The sequence below is a fragment of the Chiloscyllium punctatum genome, chromosome 34, assembly GCF_047496795.1.
Source record: "Chiloscyllium punctatum isolate Juve2018m chromosome 34, sChiPun1.3, whole genome shotgun sequence".
In the NCBI taxonomy this organism is placed as follows: Eukaryota; Metazoa; Chordata; class Chondrichthyes; order Orectolobiformes; family Hemiscylliidae; genus Chiloscyllium; species Chiloscyllium punctatum.
In genome coordinates, this window is record NC_092772.1 from 70827705 (window position 1) to 70842673 (window position 14969).

At 45.7% G+C, this 14969-nt stretch overlaps 1 long non-coding RNA gene across 2 annotated transcripts in view; it reads left to right on the forward strand.

Moving 5' to 3' along the window:
• LOC140458931 (uncharacterized) overlaps positions 1–14969 on the forward strand; it is a 209836-nt gene that overhangs the window by 155140 nt on the left and 39727 nt on the right. For both annotated transcript variants that reach the window (XR_011953784.1, XR_011953783.1), the window contains exon 4: positions 9596–9730. This is a non-coding gene — a long non-coding RNA (uncharacterized lncRNA). The remainder of the gene's footprint in view (positions 1–9595; positions 9731–14969) is intronic.

Sequence of the window (14969 nt, forward strand, 5' to 3'; positions counted from 1 at the left end):
AGTGAGGGGGAGGTCAGGGGGATGGTGAAAACTCGGCAGGACTGGGAGCTAGGACCAAGCGTTGGTGTGGAGCTGGGGGAGGTGACGGAGCCTGTAACTGGAGAGGGTGTGGTGTTAGGGGGAATGGGGATGGAGTCATGAGCAGGGGTGGGGTTCCCCTCAGGGTTCTGGGGGCAGGGATTGTGACAGTGAGACCTGGGGGTGGTGTCAGCAGAATACAGATTAGTGGCGTTGGTGGGGACGGAAGTGGTGGCAAACACGGCAGTGGGGGTGCGTGGAAGTCACTGAGTGTGTGACATCAGCGATGATGTGAGGGGCGGAAGTGATGTCACTCGTGGTGTATGAGGAATTGTGAGGGACTGAAATGGCATTTACTTTATTTTAACCAATAATTTCCTGTCACAAATCTGTTTGACAATGTCGTATTTTAATTAAACTCAGTCCCTTACTGTTTCTTTCTGTTGGTCTTCATCCACATCTCCATGGTGTTCCAATATTTCAACCTTTCTCTTTGGACTTGGGAATTTCCATTCACCTCAGACCTGTTCCCCTCCTCATCTGTGTCCATTTATAGCACACTGCATAATCCTGGTACCAGAGGAGCCTATCCCAATACAATAGCTCAGTCCTCCCTGAGTACTGGTAGCAGTGCTCACTGGTCAGAACCACTTCTGATGATACCATTGTGTGATCCTGATACATTCCTGCACTCTGCTGATATCACACTGTCTCTGTCCATGTGGTATTCCTCACTGTGTGGATCTAATTGCTGCCTCTGCGAGTGTCTCTCACTCTTGCAGCTACTCCAGATCCTGAGCCAACACAATTCTCCACTCCATAGGGAAGCAACTGCACAGGCCAGGGACGGAGACTGGGTATTTCCAGATCTCTGTGGGACTCAGTGCCATTCTCCACGTGGAACCTTCATTGCATTAATCTAATTTCCCATTCTGTCTACTTCTCTGTCTCCTGTCGGTATTCCTGATGTCCCTGACTCAGCAGAATTCCCAATTCCTGTCTCGTCCATCACCACATTGAAGTCAGTTTGTCAGCCAGAGAGAGATGGAGAGGGAGATCTGGAGCCTTCAGTAAATCCTGCAGCCGGTAAGATCACTCACAGTAAACAGCACAGGGAGGAGTTAGTGGGCTTTAATTCAGACCCTGAGGGGATGATGTAGGAACAATGCTGGGCAAGGAATATGAGAAAATTCTCAGGCTTCATTATCACCATCTTGTCTGTAAATTCATCTGTTCCACAGAACCTTCCCTATGTCTGTCAGTTTCTCCATTGTCTGTTTCATCGATACCACTTCCCCAATCTCTATCAGCCCCTACCATCCTGCCTATCCCTGTACACTCCTCCTACCACGACAACTCTCCAAGTTTCTGCCTTTGCCTTTAATCCCGGGTTCTGTCACATCTCTCCTTAACTGAAGAAAAACAACTCTTCAGTTCCTTTAAGCCATCCTTGTCAGTGTAGTCCTTTCCAGACCTGAGAAACCTCCCTGTCTTTGTGATTTTTTTGACCTCCTACTACCTTCATGATCTCTGTAACCTTCCCGTCACGACAACAAAAATGCTCTGTTCCTTAGTAACCTCCTCCAGCTGTTAGACTCCTCCTTGTCTCTGGGCACAGTGCAGAGTGACCCTGCTTCTCTCCTGAATTAGTTTCTGCATTTCTAATGATGACTATGAACTCTTCCTGTCTCTAAAACGCACTCAGTCTCTGTAAACTCTGCTGGTCCCGATTGATGTAATTTCCTTTGGTAACTACAAACCTTTATCCCTTTAATCTCCTCCAGACGCGACCACACAGTTTATTTCTATAACCTCTATAAGCGATAGAGTCATAGAGATGTACAGCACGGAAACAGACCCTTCGGTCCAACCCGTCCATGCCAACCAGATATCCCTACCCAATCTAGACCCACCTGCCAGCACCCGGCCCATATTCCTCCAAACCCTTCCCATTCATATACCCATCCAAATGCCTCTTAAATGTTGCAATTGTACCATCCTCCACTACATCCTCTGGCAGCTTGTTCCATACACGTAGCACCCTTGCGTGAAAAAGTTGCCCCTTAGGCCTCTTTTATATCTTTCCCCTCTCACCCTAAACCTATGCCCTTGAGTTCTGGACTCCCTGACCCCAGGGAAAAGACTTTGTCTATTTATCCTATCCTATCCATGCCCCTCATAATTTTGTAAACTTCTGTAAGGTCACCCCTCAGCCTCTGACACTCCAGTGAAAACCACCCCAGCCTCTTAAGCCTCTCCCTGTAGCTCAAATCATCCAACCCTGGCAACGTCCTTGTAAATCTTTTCTGAACCCTTTCAAGTTTCACAACAATTCTTCCGGTAGGAAGGAGACCGGAATTGCACAAAATATTCCATCAGTGGCCACACCAATGTCCTGTACAGCCACAACATAACCTTCCATCTCCTGTACTGAATACTCTGACCAATAAAGGAAAGCATACCAAATGCCACCTTCACTATCCTATCTACCTGCAACTCTACTTTCAAGGAGCTCTGAACTTGCAGTCCAAGGTCTCTTTGGTCAGCAACACTCCCTAGGACTTTACCATTACATGTATAAGTTCTGCTAAGACTTGCTTTCCCAAAATGCAGCACATCACATTAATCTGAATTAAACTCCATCTGCCAGTTAGCCCATTGGCCCGTCTGGTCCAGATCCTGCAGTAACCCTCTTCGCTGTCCACTACACCTCCAATTTTGGTGTCATCTGTAAACTTACTAACTATACCTCTTATGCTCGCATCCAAATCATTTATGTAAATGACAAAAAGTTGAGGGCCTATCACCGATCCTTGTGGCACTGCACTGGTCACAGGCCTCCAGTCTGAAAAACAACCCTCCACCACCGCTCTCTGTCTTTTACATTTGAGCCAGTTCTGTATCCAAATGGTTAGTTCTCCCTGTATTCCATGAGTTCTAACCTTGCTGATCAGTCTCCCAGATGGAACCTTCTCAAATGCCTCACTGAAGTCTATATTGATCACATCTATCACTCTGCCCTCCTCAATCTCCTTTGTTACTTCTTCAAAAAACTCAATCAAGTTTATAGGACATGCTTTCCCCCACACAAAGCCATGTCGACTATCTCTAATCAGTCCTTGCCTTTCCAAATGCTTGTGCATCCTGTCCCTCTGGATTCCCTTCAACAACTTGCCCTCCGCTGAGGTCAGGCTGACCGGTCTATCGTTCCCTGGCATGTCTTTACCACCCTTCTTAAACAGTGGCACCACGTTTGCCAACCTCCAGTCTTCCAGCATCTCACCTGTGATTATTGATGATACAAATATCTCGGCAAGAGGCCCAGCAATCACTTCTCTAGCTTCCCACAGAGTTCTCGGGTACACCTGATAATTTCCTGGGGATTTCTTCACCTTTAACCGTTTCAAGACCTCCAGCACTTCCTCCTCTGTAATCTGGACGTTTTGCAAGATGTCACCATCTATTTCCTTGCAGTCTATATCTTCCATATGCTTTTCCACAGTAAATACTGATGCAAAACATTCATTTAGTAACTCCCCCATTTTCTGAGGCTCCACACAAAGGCCACCTTGCTGATCTTTGTGGGGCCCTATTCTCTCCCTAGTTACCCTTTCTTAGTCATCCACAATTCCCAATACTTACCAGCCTTCCCTTTCACCCTGACAGGAATATACTTTCTCTGGACTCTTGTTATCTCATTTCAGAAGGCTTCCCATTTTCCATCTGTCCCTTGAGGTGTGAACATCTGCCTCCAATCAGCTTTCAAAAGTTCTTGGTAAAAACAATGACTGCAGATTCTGGAAACCAGATTCTGGATTAGTGGTGCTTGAAGAGCACAGCAGTTCAGGCAGCATCCAAGTAGCTTCGAAATCGATGTTTCAGGCAAAAGCCCTTCATCAGGAATAAAGGCAGTGAGCCTGAAGCGTGGAGAGATAAGCTAGAGGAGGGTGGGGGTGGGGAGAAAGGAGCATAGTGCACAATGGGTGAGTGGGGGAGGGGATGAAGGTGATAGGTCAAGGAGGAGAGGATGGAGTGGATAGGTGGAAAAGAAGATAGGCAGGTAGGCCAAGTCCGGTCAAGTCATGGGGACAGTTACTGAGCTGGAAGTTTAGAACTAGGGTGAGGTGGGGGAAGGGGAAATGAGGAAACTGTTGAAGTCCACATTGATGCCCTGGGGTTGAAGTGTTCCGAGGCGGAAGATGAGGCGTTCTTCCTCCAGGCGTCTGGTGGTGAGGGAGCGGCGGTGAAGGAGGCCCAGGACCTCCATGTCCTCGGCAGAGGGGGAGTTAAAATGTTGGGCCACGGGGTGGTGTGGTTGATTGGTGCGGGTGTCCCGGAGATGTTCCCTAAAGCGCTCTGCTAGGAGGCGTCCAGTCTAATACGGTCAAAGTTGGCATTTCTCCAATTTAGAACTTCAACTTTTAGATCTGGTCTATCCTTTTCCATCACTATTTAAAAACAAATAGAATTATGGTCGCTGGTCCCAAAGTGCTCCCCCACTGACACCTCACTCACCTGCCCTGCCTTATTTCCTAAGAGTAGGTCAAGTTTTGCACCTTCTCTAGTTGGTACATCCACATACTGAATAAGAAAATTGTCTTGTACACACTTAAGAAATTCCTCTCCATCTAAACCTTTAACACTATGGTCGTCCCAGTCAATGTATGGAAAGTTAAAATCCCCTACCATAACGACCCTATTATTCTTACAGATAGCTAAGATCTCCTTACAAGTTTGTTTCTCAATTTCCCTCTGACTCTGGGGGAGGGGGGTGTCTATAATACAATCCCACTAAGATGATCATCCCTTTCTTATTTCTCAGTTCCACCCAAATAACTTCCCTCTATGTATTTCTGGGAATATCCTCCGTCAGCATAGCTGTAATGCTATCCCTTATCAAAAATGCCACTCTCCCTCCTCTCTTGCCTCCCTTTCTATCCTTCCTGTAGCATTTGTATCCTGGAACATTAAGCTGCCAGTCCTGCCCATCCCTGAGCCATGTTTCTGTAATTGCTATGAGATCCTAGACCCATGTTCCTAACCATGCCCTGAGTTAATCTGCCTTCCCTGTTAGGCCCCTTGCATTGAAATAAATGCAGTTTAATTTATTAATCCTACCTTGTCCCTGCCTGCCCTGACTGTTTGACTCACTTCTGTTCTCAGCTGTACCCGTCTCAGATCGAGCTCCCAAAATCCTCCCTGTGTTTGTTATCACGTCCCATCCCTGCATTCCTCCAAAATCCCTGTAATGCCCTCCCATTCCTAAAACCCGCCCTGTATCTGTCACCTGTCCCAGCTTCCACAACCCTCCCTATCTCTGTAAGACACCCACCCCCCCCCCCCCCCCACACCCCCGTCCCAGTTACTGCAGCCCGCTGTATCACTAAATGCCAGGAGTCACTATAATATCGGAGTAAGGTGTGAAAGCGGGAATACTGTACTGGGTTAAATGATCAGTCGTGATCATACTGAATGGTGGGACTGACTCTGTGGTCAAATGGCCGATAGCTGCTCTTCTTTCCTGTGCTTCTCTATAAACTTACTATCCATATAACCTCCTTCAGTCCCCACAGCCCTCCCTATCTCCATAAACTCCTTCAGTCCCCACGACTCTTCCTATCCATGTAACCTGAATCATTCCCCACAAACCTCCCGAACTCCATAACCTCCAAAAGGCCCCACGACCCTCCTTATTTCCAAAACCTCTATTACCTGTTGAACCTGTAAGCTACCTTTTTCAGACTGAGAAACACGAACTCCCATAATCCTTTCTGCTGCCAGTCTGAAACCAAACAGTGTTAAGCCTGACAGTAAGTCGGGAGCTGAAATATGTTTGAAAGGATATGTCAATGAACAATAACTGGACCCTTAGAAACGCTTTTAATAAAAAGAGAATGTGTTTTTGAGCCTGTTGGATTTTATTTTTATTGGTGTGAATACAAATGGCAGAGTAGATACGGGTGTAGGAGTGGTTGTACCGAGGAAACGGTTTATTTGAATTTTCAGAAACCTTTCCACAAATTTCAATAAGGACTAAAGAGTAACTTGTTAGAGAATAGGGCACTTTAACTGTCAGGAGGTGGTTGAGATATTAGACAAAATAGTGTTGTCAGAATTTACTGTGGAGAAAGACATGGAAGCTCAGGAAGTTGGGGAAATAAATAGTGATGTCTTGGAAAGAATCCTCAGCAGAGAAGAAAAAGTGCTGGAATCTTAAAACAAATAAAGGTAGATCAATCCTCAGTAGTTCATTAGGTCTATCCTTAAATATTCATGGGAAGCGAGGGAAAAGATTGCAGTGTCCCTAACAGAGATATTTATATCAACAGACAGAATGAGTTCGTGGAAGACTGGAGGGTGGCTAATGCTGTTCCATCACTTAAGGTCTGCAGGGAAAAAAAAACAGGAAATCACAGCCCAGTGAGCCCAGTGATGGGGAAGTAATTGGAGGAGATTCTGAGAGAAAGGAGCTACATATATTTGGAAAGACAAGGGCTGATTAGAGATAGTCAGCATGGCTTTGTGAGTGGGAAACCGTATTTCACAAACTGGATTGACTCTTCGAGGAGTTGGTGTGATTTGGTCGAGGTGAACAAGATGGTGTGAGGCAAAGATAGAGTGAACAGTGAGAGACCTCTTTATCCCATGGCATACATGGTACAAGGGGCATAATTGTAAGGTGATTGGAGGATGGGTAAGGGGAGATCTCAGATGGAGGTTCTTTACACAGAGACTGGTGGGTGGGTGGAACAGGACATTTTACCAGACGCTTGCATAGGCACATGGATGATAGCAAAATGAAGGGGATGTAAGTTAGTTTGATCTTACAGTCGGGTAAAAGATGGGCATGGCATCATGGCCGAAGGATCTTGTGCTGTACTGTTCTGTGTTCTACGTTCTGTCTGGTAAACTGGGTAATAAGCTCAGATTAATGAAAAAGGATGTGGCATTCAGGAGGAGCTAGTCCACTGGATACCAAATTGGGCTTGATGGTAGGACACAGAGGGTGATGGGAGACGTGTTGCCTTTCTGACTGGAGTCATGTGACCAGCGGTGAAGTGGGTCCCCTGTTGTTTGTCATTTGGATAAATGGTTTGGATGGGAATATTGGTTTTGTGGGAAGTAAGTTTTTTGAGTGACACTGAAATTGGTGGTAAAGTGGACAGTGAAGAAAGATATCTATGATACAACAGGATGAACAGTCCTGCTGGGATAGTGGGCTGAAGAATAGCAGATGGAGTTTAATTAGATAAAGGTGAGGTGTTCCATTTTGGTGAAACAAACCAGGGTGAGACCTGTACAGTTAATGTTCGGGCCCTGGGTAGTGTTGTCAGTCAGAGATCCAGGGATGCAGGTAGACAGTTCTTTGTCAGTGGTGTCACAGGTAGACAGGTTGGTGAAGCAGGCGTTTGGGATAGTTACCTTCTTTGGGCAGAGCATTGAGAGTAGAAGTTGGGATGACATGTTGTGGCTGTACAGGACATTGATGAGGCCACCATAAAAGCATTGTGGACCAGTAGGAAGTACTCATCTGGTTCACTTACGTCCTTTAGAGAAGAACATCTGACATTCTAACCTGGTCTGGCCTGCAGGTGACACCAGACCCACAGCAATATGGCTGACTCTGTGCTATACTCTGGGTAATTAGCAGTGGGGCAAAGAATGTTGGTCCAGTTAGTGACATCCTCATCCCATGAATGAATAAATAAAAATACATATGTCCCTTCCTACCTCTGCAAACCCCTCCAGCTGCAGCAATCTGTACTGGCTTTGTAACACCATTCAGACCCTGACCCCTCTCTGTAACACTCTCACCACCTCCAGCACCTTCAGCTCTCCCGGTTCCTTTTGTGACATAAAACCTTGACAATTATTCCCTCTTCCATCTGACCTCCTCCTGCGAGCAGACCCTTTGCAATCCCTTTAATACTTACTTTCGAAAACATTCTCTCACTTCAGGATTTTAAGTACTTTTTGGTGATCCTCTAAGCCCAATAATAAGTAGTAGCCAGAATTTACATTGAGACTGACTCTACTTCATGATCTACGACCAAATGCTTTCTCTGTGATGTATTTCTTAGTGTAACCCATTTTGCCTGAGTTTCTGCAAGGCTGTGATCCATTGAATATTTATGTCCACCCTTTGTTCACCCTGTAACCATATCTCTCTGGTGTCTAAACCTCTTTTATCTCAGTGTCACAAATCCATCCACCTTATTGATAAGACTTTGTCCATTCAAAAAAAAACATAATTTACTCTTTCCCACAATTTTCTGTCACAAACCTATTCACTGATGTCCAGTTTTAGTTAATCGCTGTCCCATCCTGTACCTTTCTGATTGTCTTCAGCCACATCCCCATCCTGTTCCGATGCTTCACCTTTTCTCTTTGGATTTGGAAAGCTCCTTTGACCTGAACCCTGACCAGCATCCTCTCTGTCAGTTTAAAGCCCTCTCCATAAACCTACCGACATGATTGGCCAGGACCCTGGTCCCAGCACTGTTCCAGTGGGACCATCCTATTGGATTTTTTTATAAATCAGGTAGGGGATGTGGGTGTCTCTGGCTGACCAGCCTTTATTGCCCAGCCCTCGCTGCCCGTGAGCTGAGTAGCTTGCTTGGCCATTTCAGAGGACCATTGAGAGGCAAACACTTTGCTGTGGGGATGTCGTGCAGACCACGTGAGGATGATCAGATGTCGTTGTCGAAAGGGCAAGTGGGCGGCACGGTGGCTCAGTGATTAGCACTCCTGCCTCACAGCACCAGGGTCCCAGGTTCGATTCCAGCCCTGGGCGACTGTGTGGAGTTTGCACATTCTCCCCGTGTCTGCGTGCATTGCCTCCTCCGGATGCTCCGGTTTCCTCCCACAGTCCAAACACGTGCAGGTCAGGTGAATTGGCCATGCTAAATTGCCCATAATGTTAGGTGTATTAGGTCGAGGGAGATGGGTCTGAGTGGGTTACTCTTTGGAGGGATGGTGTGGACTGGTTGGGCCGAAAGGCCTGTTTCCACACTGTAGGGAATCGAATCTAAGGGATTGTGATTTTTGTATATCAGCAATGGTTTCATATTTGTTTATGGATTGTTCATTGCTATTTTTAAAAATAATTAATTTTTAAATTCCACCATATCTTATGATGGGATTCAAACCTGCTGCCCCTGAACATTAGCTGAGGTTTTGGACAAATGCCCTAACAATAATGTTACTAGGCCGTCAGTTCACCTGCTCACTGGTTGCTAATCCCTGAGCACTGACACATGAAGCTAAACCCATTCTTCCAACATGACTGTGTGATCCTGAAGTCTTCCTGCACTCCGGTGATATCACTCAGTCTCTCTCCATGTGGTATCCCTCACTGTGTGGGTCTAATTGCTGTCTCTGTCAGCGTCTCTCACTCTTGCAGCTACTCCAGATCCTGAGCTAACAGAATTCTCCACTCCAGAGAGACGCAACAGCACAGGCCAGGGATGGAGTTTGGGATTTTCCAGATATCTGTTTGGGCTCATTTCCATTCTCCTTGTATAACCCTCACTGCATCAGTCTAATTTCCCATTCTGTCTATCTCTGTCTCCTGTAGGTACTCAGGAAGCTGCTGACTTAATAGACTTCCCAACTGTTGTGTGTCTCATCCATCACCTCATTGAAGATGGTTGGTCAGCCAGAGAGACAAAGGGAAGGGAGATCTGGAGCCTTCAATAAATCCTGCAGTGAGGTAAGATCACTCATAGTGCACAGAGCAGAGAGCAATGAGAGGGCTCCAAACATCACTTACAAGACATGACATAGATACAGTGCTGGATGGGGAGCACAGTATAGACACACCCCATGCTCAATCACCATGTCTACTTTAACTTATGTTGCACTGAGACAGCATCCGGAGTTCATAGTTATCAATCCAGTCCTGTGCTGTCTTAGTGAGAATCAGGACAACAGACGGGAGAGTAGGCCTCCGACGAGAGGTTGGGAATGCTGCCTGGGATCTTTCTGTTCTGTGTTCTCCCTCCAACACTGTACTAAGACTCACTACACTGCAACACCATCTGTGGCATGGCTTGTGCACCAGTGCCTTCAGTAATTTTTAACTCCTCCAATATTCCCTGTCCCTGTAACCTCTCCCTTCCCGATAGTCCCTCCACATATTTGAAATGTACTGCATTCCAGACTACCATCCCCATCGCTGTAACTTGCTTTAGTGTCTACAACATGCTTTATTTCAGTACTGTAATCCTCTTTAACTGGATACAGAGTGATACAGCACGGAAACAGAACCTGTGGTCCAATCCCTCAATGCTGCCCATGTTACCGAAACTGAATGAGTCTCATTTGCCTGCCTTTGGCCCTTATCTCTTCAAACCTTCTCCTCTCCATGTACCTGCCCAAATGTCTTTTCCATGCTGTAATTGTTCTTGTTTCTCCCATGTGCCTGAGGCAGTCTGTTCCGTCTCTGCACCATCCTCTGTGGATAATGTTCCCCCTCAGCTCCCTCTTTAAATCCTTGCTCTCTCACCTCCTGTTTATATCCTCTAGTTTTGGACTCACCTACCCTTGGTTATTCACCATTCTTAGGGTCACCCTGTGGCCTCCTCTGTCCAAGGGAAATATTTAGGACAATGTTATAAATATCTCCAACGTATATAACAAAGTGATCGCCAATGTCGGCAAATGTGCCAAATGTCGCTTTCCCCACCCTGTCCACCTGTGATGCCACTTCCGAGGAACAATGTAACTTGCACCCCCTGGTCTCTCTCTCTGTTCAACAACCCTGGCCAGAGCCCTTCCATTAACTGTGTTAGTCCTCCCTGGTTCGTCTTAACAAAATCCAACAGCTGAATTAAACTTCATCTTTCATTCCTTGGTCCACTGGCCCAGTTGGTCAAGATCCCCTTTGATAACCGTATTTACTGCCCATTACACCATTCATTTGATCATCAACAAACTTTCGCACAATCACTCCTATATTTTCAACCAAATCGTTTATGTCGATGATGCACATCAGTGGACCCAGCCCTGATCCTTTCTTCAATAATGGAATCAAACCATATTCTTGTCATAGACCCATACAGCATGGAAACTGACCCTTCAGTTGATACCCACCATCATCTAAAACTAAACTCTTCCCAGCTGCCTGTTGCTGGCCCGTATCACTCCAACCCTTCCCTATTCACCTGTTTATCCAAATATCTTTTAAGTGTTTAATTGTACCCTCATCAAACCCTTTCTCAGGAAGTTCATTCCACACTCAAACCACCCTCTGTGTAGCAAATTGCCCCATATCTTTGTTTTGAACATCTCTCTCCTCTAACCTTAAAAATGTGGCCCGTCCTCTTGAGACTCCCCTGTCCTGAGGAAAAGGCAACTAAATTTAAATTGATCTATATACCTCATTTTTTTCATAAACCTTTATAGCATCAACCTCCACGCTCCAGTGAAAAAAGACTCAGCCTATCCAGCCATTTTTCAGAACGCAAGCCTTCCATACCCAGCAATATCCTGGTAAATCTCTTCTGAACCCCCTGCAGCTTAATAATATCCTCCCTATAGCTGGGCGACCAGAACTCGACAGAGTAGTGCAGAAGAGGCCTCCTAAGTTTCTGCATAATCTCAACATGACGTCCCAAATCCTTCACTCAATGGACTGAGCAATAGTCAGGCATGCCAAGCAGTGCCTTATCCATCCTGTGATGTAAACTTCGAGATTTATGTCCCTGAACCCGGAGGTCACTCTGCTCTAAAACACTAACCGAGGCCTTAACATTAATTGTATAAGCTCTACCCTTGTTTTTTTACCAAATGCATTACCTCGTATTTATTCAGATTGAATTCCATCTACCGTTTTTCAGCCCATTCACTCCCTTCATCAAGATCCCTTTGTAATCTCAGAAAACCTCCTTCACTGTCCATGATGCCACCCTCCAGCCTGCCAGCCCATCACACATGGCTGTCAGTAGTACACATACCTTTGCTAGGGGCTCCACAATTTCTTCCCTAGCATTCCACAATGTCTTGTGATACACTTTTCCAGCATTTGGCCCATGTACGTCTAAACCCTTACTATTCAGATGCCCATCCAGATACAATTACAACATTTAAAAGGTATCAGTCTCCATTACTTTCTCTCTCAGCTCAGTCCATATACACATCACCATGTGTGTGAAGAGGCTGTCCCTTCAGTCCCTCTGTAAACCATTCACCTCTAACCTTAAACCTATGCTCTCTAGTTTTGGACTCCCCAACTTCTGGGAAAAGGCCTTGAATGCTTACCCTATCCATACTGCTCATGTTTATATAAACCTCTGTAAGGTCATCCCTAAGTCTCCAATTCTCCAGTGACAGTAACCCCAGCTTATTCAGCAACAACCCGGGCAATATCTTGTTAATCTTTTCTGAGCTCTTTCAAGTTTCACAACATCCTTCTTGTAGCAGAGAGACTGGAATTGCTGAGAACTACAATTGTGGTCTAACGTATTACTCTTGTACCCTGAGTTCCCCAGTCTTTCTCCGCATGAAGTTCTGCAGTGAAAAAATAGTTTACAATCCTAGCAAATATCCTGCAGTTCCACACATCGATAGCCTCATTGATCTTTAATGGACACTATTTTGTCCTGAATTACTTGTGCACTCTTAATATACTGAAACAGTCACTTTTGGATTCCCCTTTCCTTCTCTGCTGAGGCTATTTCATTTAGTCTTTCTCCATTCCTGTTATCTACTCAAAGTGTATTCCTACAGCCCCTGTGATCCTCAGGGATTCCCTTGATCCAGCTGGCTATACCTGACATGTGCCCCCTTTTCCTTGACCAAACCCTCAATAGACAGCCAGTGTTTCCTAATGCTGTCAGCATTGACCTGCACACAAACAGGAAAACGCTGGCGCTGAACGCTCAAATTATCTCACTTTTAAGATATTCTCACTTGCCAAACTTCCCTTTCCCTGTAAATAATTCCCTTCCCCAATCACATTTTGAAAGTTCCTGGCTAATACGATCAAGATTGGTCAGGCTCCATTTTATAACTTGCACTTGTGGACCAGGCCTGTCCTTTTCCAAAGCTGTTTTCAAACTACTAGAACTGTGGTCCCTTTGGCAAAACGCTTTCCCACTCACATCGCAGTCCCCTTCCCTACCTTAATTCCCAAGTGGAGGTCAGTTTTTGCCCCTTTCTCTTTTCAGGCTATTTACATATTGATTGGGAGTTTTCTGGAACACAATTACCAAATTCCTCCCTTGCAAACACTGAACACTGGCAGTCCCAGTCTAGGTTTGGAAAGTTTAAAAACCCCAACCATAACAGCCCTATTATTATGGTTGATATTTAAGATGTCCCGACATTTTTGTTCCTCAGTCTGCCACAGATTATTCGGGGTCAGCAGTCCGATCGTATCAAAGTGATGACCCATTCTTATTTCTCAGTTCCACTAACATAGCTTCACTGGGCGAACCCACAGGAATATCCTCTCTAAGTACTGCTAGGATGATTCATGCAATCAAAACCCACCACCACGCGTCCTCTCTTGCCTCCCCTTCCTGTAGCATCTCCACCTTGAAACAATGAACTGCCAGTCCTGCCCCTCCCTCAGCTGTGTTTCTGTAATAACTATAATATCCCAGTCCCATGTTCTAATCCATGCCCTGAGTTCATCTTCCTTAGCTGTCAGGCCCCTTGCATTGAAATAAATGCAGTTTAATCATTAGTTCCCCCTCCCCCATTCCCTGCTATGTTCTTGCCTGCCTTGTCTGCTGAAATTGCTGTCTTTAACTTGTGTACCAGCCTCAATCTTCTTTCTGGCCTTGCGTTTATTTAAGGTCCAACACCCTGCCAGACAAGGTTATATCCTCTCAAACAGCTCTAGCAATTCACCCCACTAGGATATGGGTCCCTCTCCCGCTCCCAGTTGAGGTGCCTTTCCCACCCTGTCTCCCTGTGCTGACACCTTCAGGGATCTATGGACTTGTCCATCAAGGTCCCTGTAATCCTCAGTACTCCGCAAGGACCTACCGTTTATTATGTCTGTTCTTCGCTTATCGTACTTCCCACAGAGTATTACCTCATTTCAATCAGAACTAAAATCTGCTTAGATTATCATCCGATCGACATCGGACTGCAGAAGGAGACCATCCTCCTCACTGTGAACAACACCCTCACCTTTCATGTCATCTGCAAACCGACTAATGATACCTTCTGTTTTAACATCCAAGTTATTAATGTTCAATGGTTCCTGCACAGTTCCCTGTGGTACACCCGGTGGTGAAAGTATTCTATCCACCAATTTTGTATCCAATTTGCCAAGGAACCCAGTCCTTTTGGACCAGCCTTCCATGTTGGATCTTGTTTAAGGTCTTATTCAACTCCATGTAAACCACATCATCTGCACAGCCCTCATCAATATGCTTAAGCACCATTTCAAAAAACTGAACTGAATTCCTCAGACAGTATCTCCCTCTGCCAAATCCATGATGACTAAATCGAGTTGACCCTTACCTTTGAACGTGTCGATTCATCCTCACAATTGTTTCCAATGATTTCCCTCCCCCTGCTGTCAGACTATCTGCTCTGTAATTACCTGGCCCTATCCCTGCTGCCCTTCTTGAACAAAGGAACCACATTAGCGATCCTCCAGTCATTCAGCACTTCACCTGTGTCCAGCAAAGTATTAACTATATCCACCAGGGCCCCAACAATCTCTGGGTAATAAGCATGGGGTCAAAGAATGCTGTTCCAGGCAGTGACACCCACATCCCATGAATGAATAAATGAAAATACATATGTCCCTCCGTACCTCTGCAAACCCCTCCATCTGCAGCAATCCGTCCTGGCTTTGTAACACCATTCCGACCCTGACCACTCTCTGTAACACTCTCACCACCTCCAGCACCTTCACCTCTCCATGTTCGTATTGTGTCAATAAACCCTGACAACGATTCCCCTTCCCATTGCCCTCCTCCTGCGAGCAG